The following is a 16,746-nucleotide window of genomic DNA, read 5'->3' as shown; positions in this document are numbered from 1 at the left end:
GCAGACAGCTGGCAGGAGTACAGATACGAAGGGTTAGGCCTCATTTCTTGCTATTCTAGTTAGAGCTACCTGACCATTCCTGATGCCTGTGCACTGCAGAAAGCCTCAGCAGTGGCACTTTGCCAGCAGGAGCATCGATTATACACAAGACCCACAACACGAAGACAATTAGATCGCAGCTCGGCAAATAATTCATTATGAATTAATACCGTTTGAGAGCTTGGGATATTTTCCATTTAATCATTAGCTGTGAGATGAAATGATTGGATTGCCTGACTTGGTTTAAATCAGATCCCTAGCCACAGCCCAGGCAACAAAACCAAGGGAACATCACAGCCTCTGGTAACCTCCAGCGGGACTTGAAGGGTGATTTTGGAGCTTTGTTGTTCCAATAACCAGCACTATCACACGGCTTGAGCTCAAGTGAGACAAAGCCAGTCCCCAGACCTCAACCCCTGCAAACAAAGTCCATTTTCAAATTTCACAACTTGAGCCCATCCTCGTCAGCTGACGAGACCTCCATGCATTATTTATGCTGCACTCATGTTACAGCTACACACACACAAAAAAAAAAAAAAAAAAAAAAAAAAAGAGTCAGCAAGGGCCTGGCCTGAAGCTGTTAAATAGAAAGAATGTGATGCTGAATTTGGGCGGTTATCTTTCAGGGTAGGCCACGCAAAGAACTTTTCTGGAAACAAAGCAGTCACACTGACAATCAGTGTAGCTGCCTGCCAAAGGGTGGACATTTTACACAAACACGGTCAACAATAAAGGAGTCGGCGTCTCAATAAAAGTCACTGGATTCTTGCTTTTGTCCTGAGCATCTGATAGGGGCACCCCAGAAACACTGACATTGCCACAGCATCCATCTTAAGACAGTCAGGCAGCTGGGCTGGGTTTCAGTCTTCCAGGTTTTCGGTTTTCTGCTGTATGTGCATCCCCCTGACCTTTTATACGGCCTCCCAAAAAGGAGCCAGAAACATCTCCGGCTGAATTTCAGAAACGCCCGATAACCCACATGCGATTCCAGAGCTCCGACCTTGAAAACAATCTCAAAGACAGCATTTGAAAGGAAAAAAGAAAAAAATGACCCAAGCAGCGAGCCTCACGTGGCCTTGCCCAGCTTTAAGAGGAACGGGATTTTCTGGAGAACCCCTCCCTCGATCCCCCCATAACCTACTTAATGCACAACCCAGCCAAAAGCAGAGGCCTCAGCAAGGTGCAGGCGTGCATCCTCCCCGTGCCCCATCATCCGAGGAGCAGCCGAGGCCACCTTAGGAGATGTCACCCCACCGGCTGGTGCCTCCTTCGGGCCCAGGGTGCCCCCACCTCAGCCACGCACCCCCAGCAGACTTCTCTTCGGCCTCTGCAGGTCGTCTCTGAGCATCTCCCGGGGACTGGGAGCAGCCGAACCGCCAGCACAGCCGGAGTACAAATGATTCAGCACTTTCCCCACCTCCAGGAGCTTGATCGATAGCAGCGAGCCCTTCTGCAGGCGCAGCCCGAGCATGCGGCCCCGGAGCATCCCCAGCGCTGCGCCCCATGGGGCCGGCTCCATCTCACGCAGCAGCAGCCCAGGTGCTGCCACAGAGGCCTCTCGGTGAGGCCAGGGATGCATTTTACCAACACGGGGTTTTTCAGAAGGAGAACACGAGCATGGCCATGAGCGTAGAGGGAAGAAGCAGGGCGCAGCATCCCCCAGGAGATTTTTGGGCCAAAACTTGCCCCGTCACACCAAGGTCCGTACCCCAGCTGCATTCCCCTGCCTGCATCCTGTCCCCCCAGGGCTGACCCATCAGGGTTTTATCCCACACATACACCATATCATGACCCAAAAGCAAAAATCCCAACGCACACCCGAGCCCAGCACCCAGCTCCCCCCGCATGCGGCTCTGGCCCATTTCTGGGAGACGGGAAAAAAATGGGGGGGACCCAGGCAGTGGGGCCCCAAACCCGCGATGTGGATGAGGAGCCAAGAACCCCCCCAAGCCCTGGCTGTGCCCTGGGGGTGCCCGTGCCCAGCATCCCCCTAGGGCCCCCCTTACCTGCTCCGGGAGCGCCGGGGCTCGCCGCAGCCGGGGCTCGCCGCGCCGCACTGCGCGCTCCCGGGCGCGGCCGCGCCGCACTGCGCGCTCCCGAGCGGCCGAGCGCGCCCCCGAGGAGGAGGAGGAGGAGGAGGAGAAGGAGGAGGAGGCAGGGAGAGAGGGAGGAGAAGGGGAGGGATTTCTTAGCGGCGCCGTTAATTAGCACCTGCACCTCCCCAGCTCCGGCTCTGCCCTCCCGGGCACCCCAAGCGCAAGAGGGGACTGGAAAGGGGGAGGGGGGTGCCAGGCTCCGGAGCCCATCTCGGGCTTTTCGGGAGAAAAATCGGGTTCTTCCGAGAGTGGGAGGGTTAACCAGGTGCAGGGCTCCCTCCCTGCTCCATGCCGGGTGCAGAAGTCCCGCAGCTTGGCTAGGGGCACGGATGGATGCAGCTGGGGGCTGCCTGCAAGCCGGTGTGCCCCCGCCGGGTGCCAGGCTGCTGTCAGCATCACAGCCCTGCCATCTCCTCGCTGAGTTGCTCATCAGAAACGTCAGCTTAATTAAAACCTCCCCCGTCTAGGAAAGGCTCACAGTGGGACCTGCCACTTCCCTCGCCATCCCCATTACGGGATTTCATTACAAATGTTCTGCTGAGGTTGGGGATCTTCAGTCCAGAGCACCACGCTCGTCCTGACTGGTTTAGCCTGTCCTCTAGACGACATGTATTGAACGTGCTGCTGCACATCATGCATTTGAGCCCTTTATGGGGTTTGTCATGAAAAGCTTAGCCCAAAAGACACACTTGCATTTACACACGTTGCTATCCTGTGAACATCAGAGAAGAAGTCACCTGCTAAGTCGTGTGTGTGTCCTACAGGGCCTCCAGAGGAAAGGACCTTCCTCAGGGGGCTGGGAAAGGAGCTGTAGGCTGCAGTTTTACTATCGGGTAGCAGGCACAGTCATACAAAACCGGACCCAGAGAGCAGGTGCTGCAGGAGAGCAGCGGCCCAGCTGATAGAAATTAAGGAAGATAAATTAATTAAAACTAGCTAAGCCAGAGCAGAGCTCCAAGCACCCAGCCCCAGCTGCCAGGAAACAGGGGCAAAGCCAAACCACACAGCAGAGCAGGGAGGGATCAGCAGCAAAGCACAACGCAAGTGCACTTTTAAGGCCCTTTCACTATTAAGGTCACTGAGACGCAGGCCTACCTCCCTTAGGAGCTGCTGAGCACCTCTGGAAATATTAGATATCACCAGGCTTTGGCATTTCTGCCAGGATCCCATTGTACAGCTATATTTAGGGCAGGAATTTGTAAAGTCATTCTTCAAGAGTTGCCTTTCAAGCTGTGTGGAGTGCTTCTCCAAGATGCTGATTGCTGCTAGCTCCAGAGGGGTTCAAGGGCATGCTGGGCTTCATAAGAGCTGCTCCTTGCCATCCAAAATTTACCTCTCTTCCTTGTTCCTACAAGTGTCCCATCCTGTCAGTGGTGCTGGTTGCAAAGCAGCCTGCCGTGAAGGGACTGAGGCATTCCTCCTTGGTTTTGGCAGTCTCTCTGCAGAGAATTTGTGAAGAATCCTAGCTGGAGGAAAGCACTGCCTGCCTCCATCATGCAAATAATTCTTTGGGGTATGAACCAATGTTGGTTCACTCTTTGTAGCTACCTCAGAGAGGTGCACTGGAAGAAATGGTGAGCTGAGCTCTGATGAAAAGCTTTTTTTTTTTTCTTTTTTTCTTCCTGATGTAAAGAGATTGCATCCTGCACACGCAAGACATTTGTGACAGCTAACAATTAAAATTAGTGTGAACCTAGGCCCAGGTTCTTGGTGTTTCCCAGCAAGTATCCAGTTGAACTAGGAGGACATCCCTTACCAACAGAGAGAGGCATATGTACAGCAGTTATTGAGCCAGATCTTCCTGCAGGGCAGATCCCGGCCATGGCAGGCTCTGACGCAGCAGTGGTGTGCTCCCTCCTTGGCTCTGATCCTTGCCAGATCCACTCTGGGTATTTGCCTTCGCTCTGGAGCTCTGGTGGGTTCCTCTCTTTGCCTTCTCCCTGGAGATCCACGGCAATCAAATTAACGGGGTTAACCAGGGAACGGGCAATGTGGAGAAATTAGATGAGATCCTCTCCTCCAACCAATCTCTCTGAAGAAAATATTGATCAGCCTTAAAGCATTTGCACTTGGAAAGATGGATTCGCGTGTGCCCTACTGTGACACCCAAGCCCTTCAGGAAAGGCTGGTGATGGATGCACGTCCCAGGCACTTTATTTTAATGGAACAGCAGCCCCTCTTGCCCCTAGGACATAAATCATGGTTGCAGCCAGCCTGTGCTTCCCCAGTTGCGAGCACAGGACACAAAGCCCTTCCTGTCTGTGGCTACACCAGCCCTGGCAGAGGTGCCTTGCCTCGTTAATGCACCTGCAATTTACTTATTTTTTTCCAGCATTGTTGCAGAGGATTTAAATCCTAGCCTACAATTTAAATATTCCCATCCTTTTATTTGCTCAGCCAGAGCAAACGTGTGGGCCCTTTCGATGCGAGCACAGACTTTGGACTCGACAGTTTCAGAGGGGAAAGGATCCTTCTGCTCCGAGCACCCAGTTTCAGAGACCTCAGCCCTCCCTTTCCAGCCTCACCAAACCTCAGCAGCTGCAGCGGGACAAAACCCCCAACCTGTTGCTTCCAACCCCCCCCGGGGCTGGTGGGTGCTGCTGAGCCCACCCCGGCTCTGCGGTTCGCTGTGCGCTGCTGCCATCTGCTGCTGCCGGCAAAAAAGGCATTTTCTTTCCTCTCCAGGACGGCTGCATTCAGCATCCACAAAGCCCCCTAGCACAACGCAGGGGTGTAGCGCAGCTCTAAGTCCTGCCCAAGAGCCTCTTGCAGATCCCCTGTTGTGGGCGCACTGGGAAGGGTCCGCAGCAAACTGGGCGAGCAGCTCCCCCATTCCCTGCAGAATTCCCCCAAAAGATGATCTCCTTGGCTCTGAATTGAAGCTTTCTGTGTGCACATTGCAGGCATGGAAGAGGTGGAAGAGAAAGCAGGGCAAGTTTTATGGCCCCTGTAACAGAGAGAACCAGCAAACCCGAGCGAGGCCGGTTGCTGCAGGGCGCTGTGGCCAAGCAATCCTCCACCTTTGCCAGGCCCCTGTGTCACCCTGATCCCCCAGAGCATTTTAGTTGATTGCCTTCCTTAGAGCGGTGCAGGGACTGGCTGGGTTTGGATTTTGCTGTTTTCTGGGCTCTGCAGGAGCAGCCTCTGTCTGTGCCCAGGCTTCCAGCTCAGGCAGCCTCCAGCGCCTCGCTGGTGCTCTCCAACACCTTATGCACTGAGCAGGAGATGTATTTCTGTGGTCCATCTTTAGTTCTCTTCTGTAGGGCCTCTAGTATTTAAACCGATAGCAAAGAGCCACAGCTGCCTGTTGGGAAGGATGATTTAATTCCCAAGAAGTTACACGCGAGCAGCCCTGGAGCAGGGATAGGAGGTTTCTGGGCTCAATTAGTTGCCAGCTGGGGGAGTGCTCTGCACCCCGTGGAGGGATTTACGTGGTGTCAGCCAGGCATGCTCTAGCCTTATTTCCAGGACAAGGCTTCCTTCTACCTTTAGTTCCACAACAGAGGATCCTCATGGCTGTGCACATAAGGATCTGCGGAGTTTGCAGCCCCAGGCTCACAGCTCCTGACCTGACGGGGAGCCACTCGGTGGGACGCTGGCTGCAGGGAGCCTGCTGGGGCACCCAGGGGTGCTCACGGCCTGGTGAGGATCACACTACTGCTGGCACCGCTGAGAGCAAAGCCTGCTGCAGACTGGCAGGTAGGCAGCCACCAGCCCACGGAGTTGTCTCTGTTGCACAGCTCCAGGCATTCTCGGAGACTCCTGTGTCTAACACCAGCTCACTATGAAATATTAAGCAGCTCGATGTGAACAAAGCTTCGCTCTGACACTGCTCTTCCCAGACAGATTTCAAGATCACAGAGACAAGAGCCCAGCATCCTTCCCTCTCTTGCCCCTAGAGCTTGACCTTCTGGGGCCAGGCAGGGTGGCATTGCCCCCAGCTCAATAGCATCACACCCCATAAGCACTTTATAGATTTGAGGAGCACTGAATGCTTCCCTTTACTCATTTATTGCCAGCAGGTTAGGAGTTTGCTCAGCTGGAAAAGCCTAGGCCTGCTTGCCTGAGCTCACATCACCTTGGTTTCCTATATGAGCCTGCTGCTCTTGAAGCAAGAGGTCAGTCGTGTTGCTCTGCCATAAAGCCTAAGATAATTTCCAGCACTCTCCCGATGGCAAATTCAAAAGATCATACTTCCTGAAACACCTTTCTACAGCTATTCATGTCATACCCACGTTCTCTGCTGGTTAACATGAAGAATAACGTACATTGCTTTTGCTTTCTCTCATCTGATGTAGGAGCTGTTGGCCCAGAGCACACGTACACAAATCTCTCTTTACTCCTGCAGAAGTCAGGCTGTACCTGTCAGAGCCTGGGAAAACCCATGTGGGAGCCTATCCTCAGCCAGAACTGTATCCCCTGAATGTGTTCAGAGCACTACGCCACTAGATTGCAGCAAAACACCAATTTCTGCTGCCAGCTCGCCTGCTGGATGGGAGCAAGGAGCAAACAGAGCAGCTGAGACATCTTGCAGTCACTCAAGCAAAAATGTAGGTGAGAAATCCTGCAGAAAGTGAGCTAAAGCAAATGAAATCACTGCCTTTAGGATGCCCATAACCCCCAGGAATCCCTCCCTCACCTACTCTTGGGCTGGAAGCACAGCCCATCGCTGCAGCAGGCATCCATCTCAGCCAGTTTGTCCCAGGCACTGCAGTGCCATGGAGGTAAATGTCCCGAGCCAGTCCTAGTGAAACCAGGCCATGGTTTTATACTGAGCTTGCACAAACATTTGGCCAAGTTGAAACTTGGCTGTGAATCCTCCAAGGAAGAGGTGACCTAGGAGGAACTGATGAGCTGACAAAGACAGCGTGGTCCTAGAGGCAGAAGGACCGTCAGGCGGCAGTGCCCGTCCCCAGGCCACTCTTCTGCAGTTCCTTTTGCATAACCCAGCACATTCAAAGAGCAAACCCACAACCAAAAAATCAAACAAACAAAACAACAAACAAAGCTGCTCTAAGGAACCTGCTTTGGCAGGGGGGTTGGACCTGGTGATCTCTCGAGGTCCCTTCCAACCCCTGCAATTCTGTGATTCTGTAACCAAAGGAGCCCTTCCTAGTGACCAGTTTGGCCATATATTAGTCAAGGTCTCCTGCATTTCCACCACAGCCCCAGAAGGCCCAGAACTTTTACTGCTATCACCAGCCCAGCAGATTTCTCGTGATTACAAGAAACTATTTTACAGTGTTGTCTGGAAGGAAGACATTTAGATGTGCAAAACATTCATTAATCATGAATAATTAATAATTAACAATTATTATTTAAAATACCAGGGCAGGAAAAATCCCGGTGTGGATATTTTTTGATTTATAAATGCCATGCTTTTAATTAAAAGAGAGGGAGCATAATCATCAGTCAACTGTTTTTAACAACGAGCAGCCTGGGCTTTGGCTGCTAGATGCCCTAGATAGAAAAGGGCAGCAGTTCTGCTGGAGCAGGGAGAAGTTTCAAGCCTGAAGGATGTGCCCTGGTGGAAACATCAAGTCCTAGGGGGGAGCCTTAAAGGATTTGTCATCATTTAGGCCATCACTCAGACAACCACTGCCTTGTCCCTAGTGCCTTCCAGCAGATTTGCCTTTAGAGGAGAAGTGTCCAGCTGGATACACTGTTTGGCACACGTCAGTCCTAAAGCAACCTTGTTGTGGGATTAGTGGGAAACTCTGCATAAACCACAGATGGATTAAAAGGCACAGAGAAGACAGCAGAAGCAAGGGGCAATAGGGAAGGCCCACGTTAAAGTTGCTCAGGGACTTAATGCCAGGAAAAACAAGGAAAGAAAAAGGGAGGGAGGCATGGTAATGACTCAGGGTCACACAAAGTGTTTGGCTTCCTTCTTTATACAGCCATATCTAAACAAAACTATTTTTCTTGTGACTCGAACAACACTCAACGGTGTTTTTGCTTGACTTGAAAACACCCCTCCTGCTGAATATCCTTTTTATATGAAAACAAACAACCGAAAAAAAAAACACAAAAGTTCCCCCAGCCCTCCCTAACCAGGCAGTGAGCTGAAACAGATTCCCCTGCAGAAAGGCTTCACTGCCAAAAACACGATGCCCTTTCAGGGTCACCCTCTTTAAAAATTAAAGTTCTTGCTGAAGAGCAGCAGAGCGCATGAAACCGCAGCTGTACCCCATGCCCTGGGGTCAGCTCTTGGGGTGGAGACAAGAGCCCGGGATGTATATAGGGTCTCTCCACATGTACTTACACCCTTGTGATCTGGTGCATCCCTCCATGATGTTGAGGTGTCCTGCACCCCACACCTGGGAGCTGCTCTCACCAAGCATGGGTGACACCGCTCTCCTCCGGGGTGCTTCATGGACTGCTTACAGTGTTTGAGAGCCTGGTGAATTTGTTGACTCCTTCCAGCCATCAGCCCTATAACATTTGTCCTACTCAATAGCTGAAGACCAGACTTTTATCCACAACATCAGTCCCTCTCCTTCCCTACAGGTCTACCTCCGAGCTCCTTGCCATGTCCTGGTGCAGGCACTTCTCTTTCAAGCAGCATCTTCAGCCCTCCAGGCAAGATGCTCACAAACCAACGGAGTGCTCAACCTGCTCACCATGTCGTGTGGCTCGAGGCAACAGAGCGACACGAGCACACAGCTACAGAGCTTGCACCAAAGCCCGGATATAGGTTATTGGCTAATTAATCAATAGGCTTGATCCTTTTCAGACACTTACAGAAACTTGCCTAAGCAGAGCAATTAGCGTTAGGTGGGTTTCTCGTACCTATATTCCCAATTAGATTATCAGTGATGGAGCAGCAGCTGCAGGCTAGGTCTCTTTAGCATGGAATAGCTTGTAAAAGGAAGGTCACGGATCCATAATGCTTGTTTTGCGGGTGAACAGCAGCATCCTATGCTGAGAGGTAATAGAGGTCTTTTGTACAAAGAATTCCCACCTGAAATCCTAGAAATCATATAAGTAGACTGCATTAGCTACACATCATAAATATTGATGCTGTTGCTAAGGGGAAGGAGGGTTGGGTTCAATGTTAATGGACTGATGTTGGTATGCTGAGAACACTCTAGGGAGCAAAAGGGACAAAATACCTCTGTCAAAGAGAGCCGAGTGCGTCGCGTGTGGCTTTCAGGCAGGACTCACAGAGCTGGCCCTGGGAACGTGCGTGTTTTGATAAGTGCACAAGTCCTTCCTTGTACCCCTTCCCTGAGTTTGGGGTTAATCGTGGGTCCTTGCAGTGGCAGTGACTGGTTTTGCATCTGATCAGCTCCCCCAGGCATGAGCCGTGTGTCTTCTCCATGCCTGGGTGTGGGTGCACCAGTGCCTTCCGCGTGCCTTGCTGCTGAAGCTCTTGCATTTTCATCACTGGGCTCACCAGCATGGGCTGTGCTAGTGGGTCCAGCAGGACAATGGTAGGTCCGAAGGGGAATAACACACTTCTCAGCAGCCAGGAGGCAGGTTGTGTGTGGAGAGAAAGCGTGGGGAGATGGCCAGGGCTAAGCACCATGCTGCCACAAATGAGATGGAGCACGATGGATATGGAGGGGGCCCCAAAAGACCTGTCCTGCTGCTTCAGGCCAGGATCTGTCAGGCAAAAGGCATCCTGGAGGAGTTTGTCCTTGTCCCACAGAGCTATGGGGAAGGTGAAGTCCTGCCCTGTGTGCCCAGGCTGCTCAGCACCCCCTGTCCTGCAAGGCTGCATGTACGCTGGCTGCAGCTCTGTGCCACTGCACGTCACTCCTCAAAGCTCATGCAATATCAGCCTGTTCGCCCTGAGGGGCAACAGGAGGACAAATTAAAATAGGAAGCCTCTAAGGAGAGAGGCTCCACATATCCTAAGGGGATGACTGAACACTGGAGCAGCCCAAAGCTCCTCAGTGCCCCGGTGGGGACCTGCGGTCCCCAGGCTGGTCGTGGTGGCAAGCAGCAGGCAGAGCCAGCACTGCCCTCTTTCTCCTCCTAAGAGGCACTTTCACACCTCTGTTTGTCTGCAGCACTTGAGAACCTGAAGAGCCCTTAAAGGATTAGGCATGAGAAGACAATGCTGACGATCAGTAGCTGAAATTCCCCTCCCTCCTTTCCCCCTCTGTGTTTTTCCGCTCCCTGCCTTTAATGACTTATGCAGTCCCTGATGGTTTCCAAATTTCAAGTGCACAAGGTGTTACACAGGCCAGGCTTCTGTGTCTGCTTATTATTCACAACAGAACAAGACCGAGACACCAAATTGCTTTGTTGATCCTATGAAGGGAATCGATCCTTGCAGGCTTAGTGCCTCTGACATGTTTATTGTGGCCGCACGGGGAAGGATGCTCACACGGGGAAGGATGCTCGTGCTGGCCCAGAGGGTCCAGGAGGAGTGGTCCAACCTGGGGGCTTCTGCAGCCCTGCTGCTCCTGGTTTCTCTTGTCTGAGGTGCAGAACAAACCAAGGCTGGGACTGACTGCTAGGGTTGCAAGGCCAGGAGGCACGGGTCTGGCTGCCTGACCACCTGGGCAGGTGTTAACTGGTACCCAGTCTGTGGATATCGAGCACTGTGGTCATGAACGGGAATTAAAAGGTAAAACCCCACCAAAACCAGGCTCTGCAGCCTGTGCCACCTCTGTGGGGCAGGGATGCTGCAGGTCTGGGCTGTCCCAGCACGGTGACAGAGGTGTCCACGTGTGACCGTGTCCTGCACCAGCCCAGCCCGAGCGTTTCAGGCCAAGGGATGCTTTTTCCAAAGCAGCACCTCGTCTGGAGGGCTTTGGGTTGGTTTTTATTCCCTTTCCTTGTGATTTCTGGCAAAGCTCACTCTGAGCTGAAAGAAAACAAGATGAGAAGCAAAAGGCAACCTGAAGCTGGGCTGGAGAGAGAGTGATTACTTGTTAATGGAGCAGAGAGTGCAGCGAGATGAGGCTGTCCCAACACGGCGATTCAGGCAGTAAAACCCCCCCGCTGGGAGCCTCTGCCACACACTTTCAAGAAAACTGAGTTTTTCAGAGACAATAACAGATCGTAAAGCTGCAGGACACACACAGGTCATTACCGAGGTGGCACGCAGGCACCTCAGGTGGCCAAGCCACGCAGACAGCAGGCACCAAACCAGGGCAGGTCAAAGCTGCCCCAGCACGAGGGTCCCCAGGGGAGCTGCTACCCAGCCCCGGAGGTGGAGAATGCCTGTGTTAAACAACACCAGTAGCTGACAAAAGATGCAACGTGTAAGCAAGCATCACAGCAAAATAGCTGCTTGTAGATTCCAGCATCCACTTTCCATTATGAGCATAAATCTCACTGATTTCAGATAAGAGCGAACGTGCAAATCGTGCCACTCTTTAGCCTGCTTCAGGTGATGGCAGTAAACTAAATGATTTTCCAGCTGCAATTTCATGCCCTGTGTGCACCCCAGGGTGTCAGCCCTGGGGCCACTTTGGGTATTTCTGATGGGAGATCATTCATCTGCGTGGCTGCAGCCCAGCTCTGAGCCAACCCAGCTCCCACAGCCTTGCTAAGGAGCACGTCAGTGCCGGATTAGCTCTGAAGATTTCGGCCCTGGGGCTCAGATGACAATACAGTCCCAGTGCTTTGCTACTCCAGCATCTTTCATGCGACAGTTCATTGATTATCAAGCTACAAGGGACAACAGTCATAAATTCATTTGATCTTGTTTATAGTATTCGTCTGTCAGACTTCCCTGAATCGATTCCCATTTAAACCAGAATATTTCTCTTCGGGAAGAAAAAAAAAAACACACAAAGCCAACTATGTGTCACAGGAAACTTTCCTAACACTACCTCTCCTCACGCTCCAGATGCCATGGCTGCAGCAGGGGCTGCCTGGGGCTGGGTGACCTGCTGGGCAGCAGGAGCCCCAAATAACCTGGTGGATGGGAAATAAGGGTCCTGAGATCACACCGGCACGGATGTGGGGTTTGGGATCCACCAGGGGCATGAATTGGGGCTTGTCATCACACCCACAATCCCCACTTGTGATATAGCAGAAATAACCTGTGCTTTTGGATAATTTTGGTATTCATAGCACGAGCTCATGGGGCAGAGGCTGTCCCCTAATGTGTGGCCACCACAACCACCGAGCTCGGCTCTCCCATGTCCCTGCTGTCCCCATAGGACAGCCCAGGAGCATCAGGTGTGACCCTGCCCCATCACCCAGCGATGTCCTGGGGTGCTCCCCATGCCTGGCGGCGATGCCTTCCCTCCCCTGGGGAGCGCAGCCAATTAACGGCGCACCCATTGTGCTTCTGTAATTGCACACTGTATTGCTCTGAACAGGAGCGGGGGAAAAAAAATGGTTGCTGGGACTAGAGACTTGAAAATCCATTAAAGGATTTATTTTTTATTTTTTATTTTACCCAATACCTTGGGGGTTTGAAAGCTCATCTGTGTGTTACTGCTCCAAATGGAAAACCAGAATAAATGCATATTTGAAGTAATAAAAGCCCTTTCGTACTAAATCCGAGTACAAATTAACAATTACTAGTGCTGTCTAATGCCTTTCTGCCTCAACATTTTCATTTAACAGCCGTTCTTTTATCTTCAATGCTCCAGTTATTTTTTTTCCTCCAAGATATTTATTGTTAAGTTGGGGGGCTGGGGGTGTTTTGTTGTGTTTTTCCCCCCCCTTCCTCTCTTTCTTTCCAATTTAGCAGCAGGAGGAACGGATTTTATTTCCTGTTCCAGCAGAAAAGAGCAGAGGAGGGAGGGATGGAGGGAGTGCTGGGGCTCCTGGTACAGAGCCCTGCTTCGAGCTGCCCCCTGCACAACTGCTCTGCTCCCAGGACCAGGGGGCTCAGCACCCTTTCCCTCCCCAGGCTCCTTGGGAGGGGAGCAGGGTGCTGGGTACCGCATCCCTCTCACTTGGAGGATGTTTTATAGGGTCCGTGCCCACCCCAAACACCACGCTGGCTGCTCAGGGGGAGATGTGTGAGCAGGGAAGGTGCAGCGCGGGTGTCACCAGTTGTCACCTGGATAGGTGCAAGCCTTGCCCAGCAGTCACCGGCAGCCTCCTTCTCGCAGGTAGCAGCAAAAGGAGCCTGGGAACAGCCCAGCTGCAGGCATGGGGTGGTTTTTGCTCCCAAAGTCTGGGAGCAGAAGGCAAGTCCTGGTGCTGCACATCCATCCAACAACAGCACAGTGCAAATACACCGGGGGAAAAGGTGCTCGGGCAAAGCCTCCTGTGCCTCTCGAGGGCTGGGGGCTCAAAGCACGGATGGAAAGCAAGCAAAGGAAGCAGCAGCAGAGTGAACTGGGGGCACGGGAACAGAAGGTTACCCCCAAGCCCTGCTTGTGCCATGCACGCTCCCTCTTTACGCGCCGTTAGGTTTATGGGGAAGGCGCAGAGCGCAGCTGGGCACCGAGCAGCGGTGCCTGATTAATGCTCTGCAAACAGGCAGGGCTGCTGGGGCTGAGCACGCAGCTTGGGTGGCTTGGGCAGAGAAGGGATAGCCCAGGAGAAGCCCGTCAGGCACTGCAAGGGGTGCTCGCCCACTTCCAGATGCCCCCAGCTGCCTCCTGTTTGGACCATGCATCTCCGCAAGTTGCTGGAGGGTTTGTGTGATGCTGAGAGAGCAACACGTAACTCATCTCAGACTTCTGGAGAAGGACATAACGAAGCCTGTCTTTGAAAAATGAAACCAATTTTTTGAATATTTTGTATAATCTAGAAGGAAACGCCCTGTGGTTTTCCTCTCCCACAAGAGCTGTGTCTAGCTTCTCTTTGGTCCAGTTCCTCACATCGCCAACAAAACACCACCGAGGGATGGAGCTGGGACCACCACAGGCTCTCACCTTCCCCTGAGGCTCACTCACCCTCCTACCACAGCAGCTGGAGTCAGAGCAAAGTCCAGCTCAGGTCAGACAAGGAAGTTCTGGGGCATTTCCTTGGCTCCAGACAACTGCCCTAGTGGTAGAAATAAAAAACCAAGCCCCTGGGGGGACTCCTGAGAAGCAATGGGCCTGGCTCCTACCTAAGGAGGTCCAAGGAGCACCCCAAACTCTGCTGCTGGAGCACCAAGGGCCCTCCCAAATTGCCCTTTTCAGCCTCCCATCACCCTCTTTGAGACGGGTGTGATGCTCACCCTGCTGAGAAGCACCCTGAGACCCCAGATGGAAGCAAAAGGCCTCCACTATCCCCTTGCCCCGGGCTTTGCCATTTGGTTGTGCGGTGTTTTGAAATGCAGTTCCTATTCCTCACCTCCCCACCTCATCAGGGAGCACTGCGTGCTCTCAGCAAGGCCAGGGCATGCTTTGGAGTTCAATTCAATTCATCCCAATCAGCAGCAGCGGCTCCGAGGGCAAATGGAGAAAGCCGAGAATGTTGTCTCAGTTAATAAGATAACAATTTAGCATGTGGTGGGGCTCCTTTCCCTCTTCCTCCATTCAAAGCAGACGTTTGGAGTTGCCTCTAAGTAATTTAGTGGAAAGGCAGCTATGATTTCAATCCCCCATCTGCCCTGTTACCATCCAGCAATGCTTCTTGTCACCAGCTAACGGCATTTAAAATATTTACAGCCCTGTCCTTTCCCTGGGGAAGGATCAGAATAAATCACTGTAGCCAACAATAAATCAAAAATTAATCTCCCGAAAGTGCGAGGCCTGTCCGATCCCTCAAATAACAAGCAGCAGAATTTATCAAGTAAATTGGTGCTGGTGTCTGCATGGCATCGCCGTGGGGGCGTAATGGATGGGGTGGGAGGGCAAACAGCTCAGCCAGCCCAGGGACTCACACCCCGGGGACAAAGGTTTGGGTACAGTGCTGGGGTCACCGAGTGCCACCTTCCCCTGTCACTGTCCACAGGCAGAGCTCATCCCGCTCCCTGCTCGCCCTCTCCGACCCGCAGCAGGAGGTGTTGGTGCTCAGGTGGAGCCACAGGAGAGGAATTTGTGCTGTCTCTGTTTTTGCCCCATTCCTGTGCCCAGGCTTCACCTCCTGCTGGGGTCACACTCCCAGGGACGCACCGTGGTGACCTGGGCTGAGCACAGAAAGGGCTGGGTGGGAGGGAAGGCACGAGGTCCTTCACAAGGTAGCATCCTTTTTTTTTTTCCCCCTCTTCCAGCATAATATATATTACACACATAATATATATTACACACACATCCTTAATAGCAACTAATACATACTCTGCATTTTGGAGGCTATTATTCATTTAAATCTCAATCACATTACATGTACTCACATACATTTACTGAAACTCTTACACTGAGGCTGCCCTCGGAAGGGCTTGGCACACAGCTCAGGCACAAAGAACAGCAGCCGGACTGGGTTCAGGGCCAGCAGAGGAGCTGCTGGGGATGGCGAGGAGCTTTCTGCTCCTGGACACAGAGCAGGGGCACGGGGACTGACCTGGGACCTGCAGGAGTGACCCTTTGGTGTCCAGCGGGGACACCTCAGGCTCTGCTCACAAGGTGCCTTCCCCACGCTACCATCAGGGGTGGATCTGTCTGCCTTTTGGGAAGGAGCAGCAGGTCTCTGGAGATCCCTGCTTGGGCTGGGAACAGCTCTTCGGTCAGCGGAGCTCCAAATAGTTCTGGGAGGCTCTGATGTAGATCGCACGTGAAAGCAGCGTGAAGTAGGGAGCAAAGAGTTTTGCTGAACTTCTTTTACAGCTCTCCAGAGATTTCCTTTTTTGATAGCAAGCAGCACACACAGAAGTAAGATTTTTTTCTCCCTGCAGAAATGATGGCATGGCCATGCAGCCACGGGACCAGTTGGAAAACTCTGCTGCAAGCATCGTGCAAACCCAGGCAGCAGCTCGGCTCCTGCATGGCCACGCCAACCCCCTGCCCTGCCAGCCCACAGCTCCATCAACTACAGCTCTAAAAAGCTGAGTTATCTGAACACCAAAATAGCTCTTCCCCGCCCCCCCAGTTTACAGACAAATCTGCTTTTTCTGCAGCAGAGGAAAAATCTCCTTTTGATCTTTTTTTTTGTTCTGCCAAAAATTGAGACAAAACTCATCTGTACTAATTGCTCCCAACAGACATTCTGTGGGCACCTCCTGTTTCTGCTACAGCTCAGGGTCTAGATATTCAGATAATCTTATAAGAGACAGATGAAGGAATTAGAGAATTTATCAAGAGGACCCTAAAGGTGCCCAGGGAGTGTAAACGTTTACCTGGAAAGTGGTACAGAGGGGGGCAGACCTGACATGAGATTCCTAAACCTGCTTTTTGCTGAGCTTCTCATCACATTCGGGATCTCTGGACTGAAGAGAGTGCACAGGTATTTTGTGGTGTTGCTAATGCATGTTTCTTATAAACCAGTGTTTGCATACATGATTTATACGGTGTCAGAGCTGTAGGGCTGGCTAACCTAAGCAGCAAATTAACTTGGGAAGTGCCAGGGTGCATTAGTCTGACTGACAGGAAAACAGCCGGAGCCAGGTCAGCAGATCTGTTAGGAACCTCAGTGTTTTCCTTAATGGAACCAGAGACCTCTTTAACAATAAATTAATCTCTGTCAATAGCGCACATAACAGGGCTTCCCTGACAGACAGGTCCCCAGGATGAGCCTCCCTGCTCTCCCAGATGATCCCTCTAGCAGGATGCACACCGAGATGAGGTTGGTGCTTGTGGGAGGATCCAGGGCTTTTTCC

General features: G+C 52.3%; 1 protein-coding gene across 15 annotated transcripts in view; it reads right to left on the bottom strand.

The window, feature by feature from the left end:
* NFASC (neurofascin) overlaps positions 1–16,746 on the bottom strand; it is a 114,745-nt gene that overhangs the window by 82,721 nt on the left and 15,278 nt on the right. For 14 of the 15 annotated variants that reach the window (XM_084497598.1, XM_084497611.1, XM_084497599.1 and 11 more), the window contains exon 1: positions 2,046–2,118. The exons of the other annotated variant lie outside the window; for it this stretch is intronic. The gene's annotated coding sequence lies outside the window, so the exon portion shown is untranslated. Of the gene's footprint in view, positions 1–2,045; positions 2,119–16,746 lie in introns of those variants that run through there. 15 annotated transcript variants of the gene reach the window in all.

This window comes from Aythya ferina, assembly GCF_964211825.1.
Source record: "Aythya ferina genome assembly, chromosome: 25".
NCBI classification, from domain to species: Eukaryota; Metazoa; Chordata; class Aves; order Anseriformes; family Anatidae; genus Aythya; species Aythya ferina.
The sequence above is the reverse complement of the archived record's forward strand: the minus strand, read 5'-3'. Positions and strand labels throughout refer to the sequence as shown.